At 33.3% G+C, this 14,354-nt stretch overlaps 1 pseudogene; it reads left to right on the top strand.

Annotated features, from left to right (window-relative positions):
* The first annotated feature begins 1,933 nt into the window (after positions 1 to 1,933).
* Positions 1,934 to 14,354, top strand: part of LOC141540601 (kinetochore-associated protein DSN1 homolog pseudogene) — a 31,998-nt pseudogene continuing 19,577 nt past the window's right edge.

Here is a 14,354-nt window from a genome sequence, read left to right on the forward strand (position 1 = left end):
TTTGATGACATCTTTCCTTATTTACCACTAAGTTAAATAGGCCCTTCTAAACTTATCTTGTAGAATCTAATTTCCTAGACATAAAAATATATTTTATCCCCCTCTTCTCTGTTTGAAGAAACAAAAAAATCCTTCTCAAATTATTAAACAACCCCTTTATCTTTGCTCCAAATAAGATGAGAGGAAAAAGAACATGAACACTTTTGGATTTATAACACATATTCAGTCTTGGGTTAGAGCAGGGTATTGAGGATAAAATCTTTAATTTCCATTTTTAGTCTTAGTGCTTCCCAGAAATCAATGAGGCTTCATTCTGATTACTTCAAAAAGCTTAAGTTTTTGGAAGTGTGGTTATAGATAATTTATGATGGGAAAAATGTATTCTTTACTCTTTAAAACCATTGTTTATGCTAGATTCTGACTGCTTATAAAAATAGAAACAACATTCTTTATCTGTTATGAAGATACACATTTTGTGCCTATCTTTGTTCATATACAAAATATAGTTCAATTTAAATAACCAGATCTTTATGAACAAGTTGAGGACTTTTAGCATGAGTAAAATAGATTTTTTTAAAATTAAAATTGACCTGATACCTTGAGATGACAAGCACAGGGACAAGTAAGTGTGTCTTACCATCATCCTCAATCAGAACCATTTAGTGTGCTTCATGGTTGACAAAATACTTTAAATATGTTGTATCACTTGATCCCATCATTTTGCAGATGAGGAAAATGGGATTGAGTGAAGTTAAATGACTTGCCCAGTCCATACAACTATTGTCTAAGATACACTGAACTCCAATCCTTTTGACTCAAAGTCTATTATTTTAGCTACTGTGCAACTAAGGTACTAAAGATAAATAGGATTACCAATTCAAAGAGAAAGCTAACTAGGAGTATAGTATAGTTGTAGAAGAGAACATAGAATCACAAAATTGGAATTATATATATATGTATATATATATAGTTGGAAGTAACCTCAAAGATCAACCAGCCCAATACATCTTTTACAAAAGAACTTTTCCTACAACTTATCAAAAAAAGTAATCAATTATTCAGCTTTTTTGGGACTCTCAATAAAGGAAGATGGCCAGAAATATCAACCTGTCCTTTTATAGGTATATAATTTGCCCTTTAAATGACACCATAACTTTCTTGATAATATAGGTTGACTTTTTTGTTGCTGATTAACCAGCAACTCTTAGCATCATACTTCATTCCTTCAACAAATCACCCCAATTTTCCTTAATGTTAAGGCTAAATTTGGATTTGTAAATTATACATATTGTTCCTAGTTTGTCCTCAAGCAGACCAATGCTAATTCCTATTTAAAGTGATAGTTGATTAAATTATATAAAGATAGTAAGGGGCAACTGGGTGGCAGCTAGGTGGTGCAGTGGATAGAGTACCAGGCCTGAAGTCAGGAGGACCCAAGTTCAAATTTGGCCTCAGACACTTAATACTCCCTAGCTATGTGACCCTGGACAAGTCACTTGACCCCAATTGCCTCAGGAAAAAAAAAAAAGACAATAACTGGGTAACCTTCTGGGTTGTCTTTTCTCCAGGCCACACACATATTCAGCAAATATTTGACTCCATCTCAAATAGAATGTAGATATATGCAGTCCTAAGTAGACTGAAATTTTTCATGGATATAATCAATGTACTTCTGTATTTATGGAGTAGGTATTTGTTGAAGGAATGAAGTATGATGCTAAGAGTTGCTGGTTAATCAGCAACAAAAAAGTCAACCTATATTATCAAGAAATTTATGGTGTCATTTAAAGGGCAAATTATATACCTATAAAAGGACAGGTTTACAGAATATAGCACAGAAAGTTCCAAAATGAATGCTAGCAGCAGTTAAGTATCAAAGGACATCACAAAAGGAAGATATAGATAGATGTGTGGCCAGACATTCATATAAGACATGGAACTTGAGCCAGACCTTGAAAATCTAGTAAAGATTTTGACATTTGTTTGCAATTTGCATACAATAGGAAGGGGCTGTACAGAAGCTCATCAGAAGTACTGGGTAACAGCTGCTACCACTATTTTTGAAGCTATTATCACTGCAACAGATGATGGATGGGTGTTGGTAACAAACCAAACATATGCATGACCTCATTCAGAACAGTCTTTCACTGTGAGTGGAAATTTTTAGAAAAATGTATAATTACTAAAAAGGAGGAATGATATAAACTTACACTGTGATTAACATAGTAAAAAGATCAATCAAGAGAGTTAACCTTCACACATAGAATAAGCAAATATTCCTGTTAGGAAATTTGATCACAAAAGCATGCCTTTCCCTTTATTTAGTATGACATAAATATTTTATCTTGTGGAGAGAGTATAAATAACTTTCATTTTCAGTGATTTTCTTTAAAAAAAATTGTCTAGAACTGAAAAAGATGGATACTTCTTTAAAGATCGTCATTTCTGCAATAGGTTACTCTTAGTCCCCTTTAGTCTTTATTATCTTTTCATCTTTTCCTCTGTATCTTTCTTTTGAGAGCAGTTGATGGTGACTTGTGACAGAAGCACATGACCAAGGTAGATCTGTATTTTCTCATTTGATCTAAAGAAAAAAAAAAATTACTAAGAGTGGCCCTTAGAAGGTTATATTTTGGAAATAACTTGGCCCTGATAGGATAATTCATGATTGATATTACAATATTCCCAATTTCCAACATAAGGATTTGTTGGGGACAGAAAAGGATTTCAATTTCTTAGACTTCACATTTCTACAACATAGTTTTTTATGTGAAAGATGATTTCACAATCAGTGTAGCTTCATGGATTACTCCAAGTTAATATTTGTCAAACTGAAAAATTATAAAATTAGTATTCATCAATAGAGAAGAGGATAACCTGATTTGGGAATGTTCCTTGGAAAAAGAAGACCATTGCCTACAAAGTTTCTGATCAACATATTACTTAGAAATTAGTGATTCAGACTCTTACAGTCAGAAAGGAAAGATATTTTTCTTTATTAAAAGGCCCAAAATATATTTACATTCCAAAGAGAATCCAGGCCATCAGGTAAAACTATGATTCTTGAAAGAATTCTGTAGCACACTGTGGAAAGAGAATATTTTTTTTTTTAATTTATGAAATGAGGGTCACTATTGTTACCAATAGGGACTATAAGGAAAGGCAAATAGTGTTTTATTTGACTTGGAAACTCTTCTCAATTGAATTTTTTTAAATTTTAAACATTACTTAGTATTTTATTTTCCCCAATTATATGTAAACCTTTTTTTAAATAATATTTTATTTTTCCAATTACATGTAAAGATCGCTTGCAACATTCATATTTATAAGATTTCAATTTTTCCCCTTCTTTAACTCCTTTATTTTTAAGACAGCAAACAGTCTGATACAAGTTATATGTATACAATACTTTTAACATATTTCCTTATTAATCATATTGAGAAAGAAAAATCAGAACAAAAGGGAAAAACCATGAGATAGAAAAAATAAAACAAAGCAAAAGGGTGAAAATAGTATGCTATAATCTGCATTCAGTTTTCATAGTACTTTTTTCTAGATGTAAATAGCATTTTCCATCTAATTCTTTAGGAATTGTCTAGGATCACTATATTTCAAAGATCTTAAGTCCAGCATAGTTGATCGTCATACACTCTTGCTACTTACTACTGTGTACAATGTTCTCTTGCTCACTTCATTCACATTTAGTTCATGCTAGTATTTCCAGGCTTCTCTGAAATCAGAATGCTCGTCATTTCTTATAGAACAATAGTATTACATTACATGCATAAACTATAACTTATTCAACCATTCCCTACTAATGGGCATCATCTCAACTTTCCAATTCCTTGCCACTACATAAAAAGTTGCTAAAAACATTTTTACACATGTAGGTCCTTGTCCTATTTTTAATTTTCTCTTTGTGATACAAACCCAGTAGTGGCTAAATCAAAAGGTATGCACAATTTATAGTCCTTTGCACATAGGTCCAAATTTCTCTCCAGAATGATTGGATCATTTCACATTACCCACAATACATTAATGTCCCAGTTTTCCTATATTCATTACCTTTAAAATTTATCATTATATTTTCCTGTAATCTTAATCAACCTGGAAGGTATGTGGAGAATGTCTGCCCTTTCATTTTACATTTTAGGAAACTAAGTTATATAGTTGACATGACTTGAATCATGAAGTTAATAAGGCAGAATTCAAATTCAGATCTTTTTAATGTTAATAAGTATGGTACACTGTCCACTACACTATCATTAATAAATAACTTTTTAAAATCCAACCAAAAAATGTCTTACTATTATGTAGAAATAACTGAGCAAAAACACTCTCATGGGAATAAAGACTTAAACTATGTCTTACTTGAGATAATAATCAATAGAGCTATAGCGAAAAGTTGCCAGAGTTTGTTCCCTCCTGTTTTCCACTGCTATTAATTAGCATTTAAGTACCACTTTTGAAAGGAAATGTATTCTTTTCTTTTTTGGGTTATAGACCCCATTAGAATGTAACTACTTATCATCACAAGTGCTTTCTGATTTGTGATCAAAGGGTCCACACAGCTCTAACTCCTGGAATTTCTCATTTCCTTGTTTTTTCTCCTTTCATTGAAAAAAAAAAAAAAAGTATAAATATCTTATTCTTTCCAATTAGACTTAGAAAATGTCATAGCAGGACTTCCGGCAAAGACGGTGGCATGGAGACAGACAGTTGATTGAGCTCCGCATTTTCTCTCAGGACTTACTTCATGACAAACCTCAGAATTAATAATTAATACTTGACCAGAAAAGAAACCCACAAATAAGCACCAACAGAAGACATCCTTGAAATTAGCCAGAGAAGGTCTGTGTTTGCTTGGGATAGGGGACTAACAGGCTGGGCTCAGACTGAGGGCAGGCAGCCAGAGCGAGACAGGCAGCTCACACAGCCTGGACCAGAGGGGGGAGGGGGCAACCTCTTACATTTAATAAAAAGGCAGGGGAAAATAGACCAAAAAATATTGGAAACTAAATAATCTTATACTAAACAATGATTGGGTAAAACAGCAAATAATAGACATAATTAATAACTTCACCCAAGAAAAAGACAATAATGATACATCATACCAAAATGTGTGGGACAAACACGAAACTTGAAATTCTAAAAATAAAAGGTGAGATTAATAAAACTGAAAGTAAAAAAAAAAAAAAAAAAAAACAACAACAACAAAAAAAAAACCTATTGAATTAATAAAACTAAGAGTTGGTTCTATGAAAAACCAACAAAATAGACAAACCCTTAGTAAATTTGATTAAAAAAAGGAAAGAGGAAAAGCAAATTGATAGTCTTGAAAACGAAAAGGGAGAACTCACAACTAATGAAGAGGAAATTAGAACAATTGTTAGGAGCTACTTTGCTCAACTTTATGCTAATAAATTCAATAACTTAAATGAAATGGAAGAATATCTTCAAAAATATAGCTTGCCCATATTAATAGAGGAAGAAGTAAATAGTCTAAAATAGTCCCATTTCAGAAAAAGAAATAGAACAAGCTATTAACCAACTCTCTAAGAAAAAATCCCTAGGACCAGATGGATTTACATGTGAATTCTACCAAACATTTAAAGAACAACTAACTCCAATGCTATATAAACTATTTGAAAAAATAGGGATTGAAGGAATCCTACCAAATTCCTTTTATGACACAGATATGGTACTGATACCTAAACCAGGCAGGCTGAAAACTGAGAAAGAAAATTATAGACCAATCTCCCTAATGAATATTGATGCTAAAATCTTAAATAAAATATTAGCAAAAAGACTACAGAAAATCATGCCCAGGATAATACACTATGACCAAGTGGAATATATACCAGGAATACAGGGCTGGTTCAATATTAGGAAAACTATTAGCATAATCGACTATATCAATAACCAAATTAACAAAAAAAAAAAAAAATGATCATCTCAATAGATGCAGAAAAAGCATTTGATAAAACCCAATATCCATTCCTACTAAAAACACTTGAGAGTATAGGAATAAATGGATTATTCCTTAAAATAATAAGGAGCATATATTTAAAACCATCAGTAAACATCATGTGTAATAGTGATAAACTGGAACCTTTCCCAGTTAGATCAGGAGTGAAACAATGTTGCCCACTATCACCATTACTATTCAACATTGTACTAGAAATGCTAGCCTTGGCAATAAGAGCCAAGAAAGAGATTAAAGGAATTAGAGTAGGTAATGAGGATATCAAACTATCACTCTTTGCAGATGACATGATGGTATACTTAGAGAACCCCAAAGACTCTGCTAAAAAGCTACTAGAAATAATTCAGAACTTTAGCAAAGTTGTAGGATACAAAATAAATACACATAAATCCTCAGCATTTTTATACATTACCAACACAATCCAACAGCAAGAGATACAAAGAGAAATTCCATTCAAAATAATGGTCGATAGTATAAAATATTTGGAAATATATCTACCAAAGACAAGTTAGGAATTACATGAGCAAAATTACAAAACACTTGCCACAAAAATAAAGTCAGATTTAAATAATTGGAAAGACATTGAGTGCTCTTGGATAGGCCGAGCAAATATAGTTAAGATGACAATACTCCCTAAACTAATCTATTTATTTAGTGCTATACCAATCAGACTCCCAAGAAACTATTTTAATGACCTAGAAAAAATAACAACAAAATTCATATGGAAGAACAAAAGGTCAAGAATTTCAAGGTAAGTAATGAAAAAAATTAAATAAATAAATAAAATAAATGAAGGTGGTCTAGCTGTACCTGATCTAGAACTATATTATAAAGCAGCAGTCACCAAAACCATTTGGTATTGGCTAAGAAATAGACTAGTTTATGAGTGTTATAGGTTAGCTTCACAGGGCAAGATAGTGAATAAAAATAGCAATCTAGTGTTTGACAAACCCAAAGATCCCAACTTCTGGGATAACAATTCATTATTTAACAAAAACTGCTAGGAAAATTGGAAATAAGTACAGTAGAAACTAGGCATGGACACACCTTTAACACCACATACTAAGATAAGATCAAAATGGATCCCAGATTTAGTCATAAAGAATGAGATCATAAATAAATTAGAAGAACATAGGATAGTTTACCTCTCAGACTTGTGGAGAAGGAAGGAATTTTTGTCCAAAGGATAACTAGAGATGATTATTGATCAGAAAATAGAAAATTTTGATTACATCAAATAAAAAAGCTTTTGCACAAACAAAACTAATGCAAACAAGATTAGAAGGGAAGTATCAAATTGGGAAAAAATTTTTAAAGTTAAATGTTCTGATAAAGGCCTCATCTCCAAAACATACAGAGAATTGACTTTAATTTATAAGAAATCAAGCCATTCTCCAATTGATAAGTGGTCAAAGGATATGAACAGACAATTTTCAGATGATGAAATTGAAACTATATCGACTCATATGAAAGAGTGTTCCAAATCACTATTGATCAGAGAAATGCAAATGAAGACAACTCTGAGATACCACTACACACCTATCAGATTGGCTAAGATGACAAGAACAAAAAATGATGAACGTTGGAGGGGATGTAGATAAACTTGGACACTGATGCATTGTTGGTGGAGTTGTGAAAGAATCCAACCATTATGGAGAGCAATCTGGAAGTATGCCCAAAAAGTTATCAAACTGTGCATAATCTTTGATCCAGCAGTGCTACTACTGGGCTTATATCCAAAGGAAATACTAAAGAAGGGAAATGGACCTGTATGTGCCAAAATGTTTGTGGCAGCCTTTTTGTAGTGGCTAGAAACTGGAAAATGAATGGATGTCTGTTAGGATTACTAGGTGAGAACTCAGGTTGTCTGGATAGTCACTTCTCTGAACAAGAGTTAACAGCAGATGTCCATCAATTGGAAAATGGTTGGGTAAATTATGGTATATGAATATTATGGAATATTATTGTTCTGTAAGAAATGACCAACAGGATGAATACAGAGAGGTTTGGAGAGACTTACATGATCTGATGCTGAGTGAAACAAGCAGAACTAGGAGATCATTATACACTTCAACAATGATACTGTATGAGGATATATTCTGATGGAAGTGGATATCTTCACCATAGAGAAGAGCTAATCCAATTCCAATTGATCAATGATGGACAGAATCAGCTATACCCAGAAAAGGAACACTGGAAAATGAGTGTAAACTGTTAGCATTTTTTGTTTTTCTCCCCAAGTTATTTTCACCTTCTGAATCCAATTCTTCCTTTGCAACAACAATAACAACAACAAAATTCGGTTCTGCACATATATATTGTACCTAGGATATACTATAACATATTTAATATGTATGGGAATGCCTGCCATCTGGGGGGGGCGGTAGAGGGAAGTATAGGGAAAAATTCGGAACAGGAGGGAGTACAAGGGATAATGTTGTAAAAAATGTTATAATTATAAAATTAATTTAAAAAAAAGAAAAGGTCATAGCACTGATATTATTTCAGTTTGCAAGCTTATCAAGCTTATTCTCAGGCAATGTATAATCTGTGTAAATTGATAGGACTCTGGCTAATTCTAAGTTTCCTTTTTTGGGGCTTACATTTTCTTCTATTAAACAATTCATAGTGGTTTTCCTTTATCAACATACTTATTGAAAAAAAAGGGCTAAGGGCAGCTAGGTGGTGCAGTGGCTAGAGTACCAGCTCTGAAGTCAGGAGGACCTGAGTTCAAATCAGGTCTCAGATACTAAACACTTACTAGCTGTGTGACCCTGGGCAAGTTATGTAACCCCAAATGTCTAAGGAAAAAAAAAAAAGAAAAGAAAAGAAGGGCTAAAAGAGTACTGGGGAATGTATTTGTTGCAGAGAATCAAGGCCTACTTTTGGAACCCTCCAAATACCCCTTAGCAATTTTTCTTATATTACTCTAAAAATATATACATGGTCTCAATTTGAATAATCAGTAATTGGACATAGATTTTGATTGTATGATTTCAATCAAATTTATATAACTGAAATGTTCACTTATTAAGTGAAGAAAAAGTAAACTGTTCTTATTGGTTCTTTTTTCTTTCTCTTTTTCCCTCCGAATTGACCAAACTGATTTTATAGCCCTGGGATAGTATGCATTAGAACTATACAATTTTATTTTTAGAATAGTTTTGCAAAATTGAAATAAGTTACAATTTAGATGAATAGTAAAATAAATAAAAATTGTATTTTAATTCTTACTTTGAGTAAAATGTGATTAACTTCTTTATCTTTAAAGGTATGATTTTCTTCAGAAAAACATAGAAGTAAAATGTTTAAACTATCTGAATATATCCATATTTTGCAAGAAGACTAGACAGCCATACTATTAATATTTTCTAAGTTCTCATATCTTTAATTAAAACCACTTCTTAATTGCAAATGCTGATAATGATGCCTTTAATACCTAGTTTTTAAACTTCTTGCTTAGAAAGAACTTTCATAAATCTTTATCATATCATTTTCCTACTCAAATTCCTTTGATAAATTCCCATTGTCTGCTTAATTAGGAATAAGATGTTCATCTTAAACTTCAATGACCTTCACAATGTGTAACCAATTGATCGTCACATTGCTCCTCTTTTCATACTTTATACAATTATCAAGTCTATTCATAGTTCACTAAATTTATTCTATTATAATCTGTCTATTTCTTTACATGATTCTATTTTCATGGAATGCATTTGGCCTAATTCCAATTCTTTTGATTCTATGAAGTTCAAAAACAGGTTCTATTTCTTCCATGCTTTGAAAGAGTCCTATTATATGGGACATCTTTTTCCTCAGATATTATAGTTTTTCTAATGTTCTATTTAATTTTTTCATTTCTTTCTTATTTGTGTTGTGGTTTGATTTGTCTAAATCTGAGAGTGCAAGGTTGAGATCTACCACTATTACAGTTTTATTGTCTATTTCTTCTTGCAATTCTCTTAACTTTTCCTTTAGAAAGTTAGATGCTATACCACTTGGTGCATATATGTTTAGTATTCATGTGGCTTCATTATTTATGCTACCTTTCAGCAGGATATAGTTTCCTTCCTTATCTCTTTTAATTAGATCAACTTCTGCTTTTGCTTGATCTGAAATAAGGATGGCTACCCCTGCTTTTTTGGCTTTACATGAAGCATAATAGGCTCTGTTCCAACCTTTTACCTTTACTCTGTATGTATCTCCCTGCTTTAAGTGTGTTTCCTGTAGACAACATATTGTAGGGTTCTGACTTTTGATCCAGTCTGCTATCTGTCTCCATTTGATGGGAGAGTACATCCCATTCATATTTACACTTAAAATGACTAATTCTGTATTTCCTGCCATCATATTATCCACAGAATATGCTTTTTCCCTTGTCCCCAATGAACCCCTTCCCCGATATTTAATTTATAGACCCCACTTATGATGTGCAGCCCTCTCTTTTTTTTAGTATCCCTCCCCCCTCCCTCCATGTCCCTTCCCTTAGTCCCCTTTTCTTTTTCCCTTTTCCTCTCCCCCCTTTTATTGAGGTGAGAGAGAATTCTCTGACAAAGAAATATGTCAATTATTTACTCTTTGAGTCTCTTCTGATGAGAGTAAGATTCAAACAATATTTCTCCCCCTCTCTAAATTCCCTCAGATATGGTATATTTTCTATGCCTCTTCCTGGGATGTAGTTTCCCTCTTTTTATCACTCCTTCTCCTTTTTCTGATACTACTCCCTTCCCTTTACTACTCCCCCCCTTTTTTTTATATCAGTAAAATCAAATTATCCATGCGGACTTTCTATATATCTACAACAGAGATACAGTTCTCAAGGGTTCTCTGTACCTTTTTCTGTTTCTCTTCAGTCTTGTGGATGTAGATCAAATTTTTTGTTTAAGTCTGGTTCTTTTTTTAGGGTCTATTTCAGAAGAAGTTCAATGAATTCTTTCCATGCCTATTTTCCCTTCTGTTTCTAGTATCTCTGGACAGTTCTCTTTGATGATTTCCTGTAAAATAGAATCTAGGCTCTTTTTTTGGTCATAGTTCTCGGGAAGTCCAATGATCCTCAGATTATCTCTCCTAGATCTATTTTCCAGGTCTATAGATTTTCCCAGTAAGTATTTGACGTTATTCTCCAGCTTTCCTTTTTTTTTTTTTTTTTTTTTTTTTTTTGTTTTGTTTTGTTTGACTGATTCTGGGTTCTCAATGAATCATTCATTTCTATTTGTTCCATCCTGATTTTTAAGGAGTTATTTTCTTCATTCACAGTTTTTAGTTGTTTTTGTATATGTCCAATTGAGTTTTTAAATGAATTATTTTGCTCTATTGAATTTTTTTCCATTTCCCTAATTTTTTTTTTTTTTTTTTTTTTTTTTAGAGAATTATTTTCTTTTTCCAATTCAGAAATCCTGTTTTCTTGAGACTTTTTTATCTTTTCCAATTCAGGAATTCTACTTTCCTGAGATTTTTTAAACCTTTTCTAATTCACAAATTTTGTTTCCCTGAATCTCCTATGAATATTTTTTCCAACTCAAATTTCAGAATGTTGCTATTCTTTACCATAGCTTCTCTTTCCTTTCCCCATTTTTCTTCAAACTCTCTTAATTTTTTAATAGTCTCTTCTAGGAGAGAGTTATGTGATGGGGGGCAGGTATCGTTCCCCTTTAGGTTGTTATCTGCTGACTCTCTGTTATTAACTTCCTCGGGGTTGGATACCCCCTCTTTCTCTGTGTAGAATGAATCAATGGTTCTTTTTTGCTTTCTACTCATATTTAAAAAATCTTTTGGGGTCAGTTCTTGGGGTAAGAAATTATTTATTTATTTCTTTATAGCTTCCTCCCAGACTAGATTGATGCAGCAGCTCCTATGCCTGAGCTAAGATAGAGCTCTGGGAGAGAGTTCACCTTCCCTTCCCTGGAAGTGCCTCAGGGGTGATTAGTATGGCTGGGGCTGTGCTATGAGGGTTGCCCAGTGAAGGACCCTGCTGTGTGTTGTAGAGACTTTCCTGAGGTTTAAGACTGCACGGTAAAGGCGACACAAAGCCCAGCCAATGCTTGCTGTGGGGTGTGGATATCAGCAGCTGATGTGAAAGGCCCCTGTGCTCAAAATGGAAGTGTCTGCCCAGAAACTGTGGTCCCTATTTCAAAGGTTCTGCTTCTCTGGGACTTCTGTAGCTGAGTTCCACAGCCTCCAGCCAAGCCAGGCATTATGTGAATTATATGTTGCCTTGGGCTGTGTCCCCGCTTTTCAAGCTCTTAACTACCCCCAATGTAAAGTCCTGGACTACAGATGGAGGCTTCACGGCCGTGCCGGGATCTGTTAGGTCACTTCTGGGTTGGGGTGGTTTTAGGATCTGGCTTTATATTTTAAAGTGGCTTGATTTTTCTTCTGGGCTGCTGTTTTATAAGCAGAGAAGAGCTATCAGCCTGTGCCAGACTCTTCTATCTCAGTGGCTTCTCTGATCCCAGAGTTCTCCCTAGCCCTATTGGTGCAGTGTGCTAGCACCTCACCCTGTCTCTGCGAGCCTTTTTTTTTCCTCCCCTGGGAACTGATAAATTCTCTTCAGCAGGTAAGTCGTGCTTCCAGTCCTTGTGGTTTTTATCAGTCCAGCGTTATTTTTGAGACTAATTTAACTAATTGGTATTGAGGGAATAAGGGAGCTCACAAAATCGTGTGTCTTCTCCGCCATCTTGGCTCTGCCCCCAGAATATAAGCTTTTCAAAGATGTGGACCATATTTATATATCTTTGTATCCCCAGCACCTATCATGGTGCCTTGAACATAACTGGTCCTTACTAAATAATCCCTGAAACATAGATGAAGATATTAGAAAGGCAATATGGGGAAATTAATAAAATGATTAACCTTAACTCAAGAAGATATGAATTGAAATTCAACTTAAGTAATATGTGTGTGACCATGGGGCAACCAATTTTTGTGTCTGTTTTCTCATTTTAATATGGCAACAATGAAGTTATCTGCAACACATAGCTCACAGGTTGCTGTAAAAATCAGTTGTAAATCAATTTGTAACATTGAAAGCACTCTATAAATATCAGCTATTATAATTTTTGGCATCTATAACCATACCAAAATAAATGCTTGTTCAACTGACCATTACAAGGAAAATAAAACAATAAAATCAAATGTTGATTTTCAATGAAAGATGCAATGTTGTTTTCAAAATCTGAAATTGAAGATGAAGTTTACTCGTACTCATTGCAATCAGGCAATTAGGTGGTACTGCTTAAGAAGTTTTTATGTAAAAATCCTTGGGAGGCAGTTTCCTTACAGGGAAGTGACTGATATGTCAAACCAAAACGTATTTAGTCAATTACTCAACAAGCATTCATTAAGCAACTTCTGTTTTCCAGAGACTGTGCTTAGTTTTGAGGATAGAAATAAATGTGTAATTCCCTAATCTTATGAAATTTAAATTTCATAAATTAACTGCCTCCTGTGAAAGTTCTTAGGGAATAACTTCCTGTTGACATTTATGAAAAGAAAATAAATCAAAAACATTGATTTGTCAGTGATTCAGGCTTAGAACTACATTTTGTGATTGCAATTATTAATTTAAAATATAGTCTATTAAAATAAAAACCATATGTCAGTTATTGTACTTGGGGGAAAAACACAGAAAGTGAGGAGTAAGAGTGATCCCATCTACCCAGGTTACTTATACCTTTGGAATCCAATACTTAACATGCAACAAGAAAATTGGATTTACACACATATCTTGTATCTAGGTTATACTGTAACACATGTAAAATGCATGGGATTGCCTGTCATTTAGGGGAGGGAGTAGAGGGAGAGAGGGGAAAATTTGGAAAAATGAATACAAGGGATAATGTTATAAAAAAAAAAAAATTACTCATGCATATATACTGTCAAAAATATAATTATAAAATTAATTTTAAAAAAGAAAAAAAAGAAAAATGCAAATTAAGTTAAATCTGTGGTACCACTTCACACCTCTCAAACTGGCTAAGATGACAGGAAAAAATAATGATAAATCTTGGAGAATATGTGGGAAAATTGGGATACTAATACTTTACTGGTGGAATTGTGAACTGATTCAACCATTCTGGAAAACAATTTAAAATTGTATCCAAAGGACTATAAAACTGGGCATATCTTTTGATCCAGAAGCATGTCTACTGGGTCTGTATTCCAAAGAGATCATAAAGACGGAAAAGGACCTACATATGTAAAAATGTATGTAGCAGCCCTTTTAGTAGTGTCAAGGAACTAGAAACTGAAACCTGAGTGGATGACCATAAATTAAGAAATGGTTGAATATTTTATGGTATATGAATGTAATGGAATATTATTGTTCTTTTTTATAGTTTTCTGTGATTTTTTTTTTTTTCGGAGACAA

This window comes from Sminthopsis crassicaudata, chromosome 4, assembly GCF_048593235.1.
Source record: "Sminthopsis crassicaudata isolate SCR6 chromosome 4, ASM4859323v1, whole genome shotgun sequence".
Taxonomy (NCBI): Eukaryota; Metazoa; Chordata; class Mammalia; order Dasyuromorphia; family Dasyuridae; genus Sminthopsis; species Sminthopsis crassicaudata.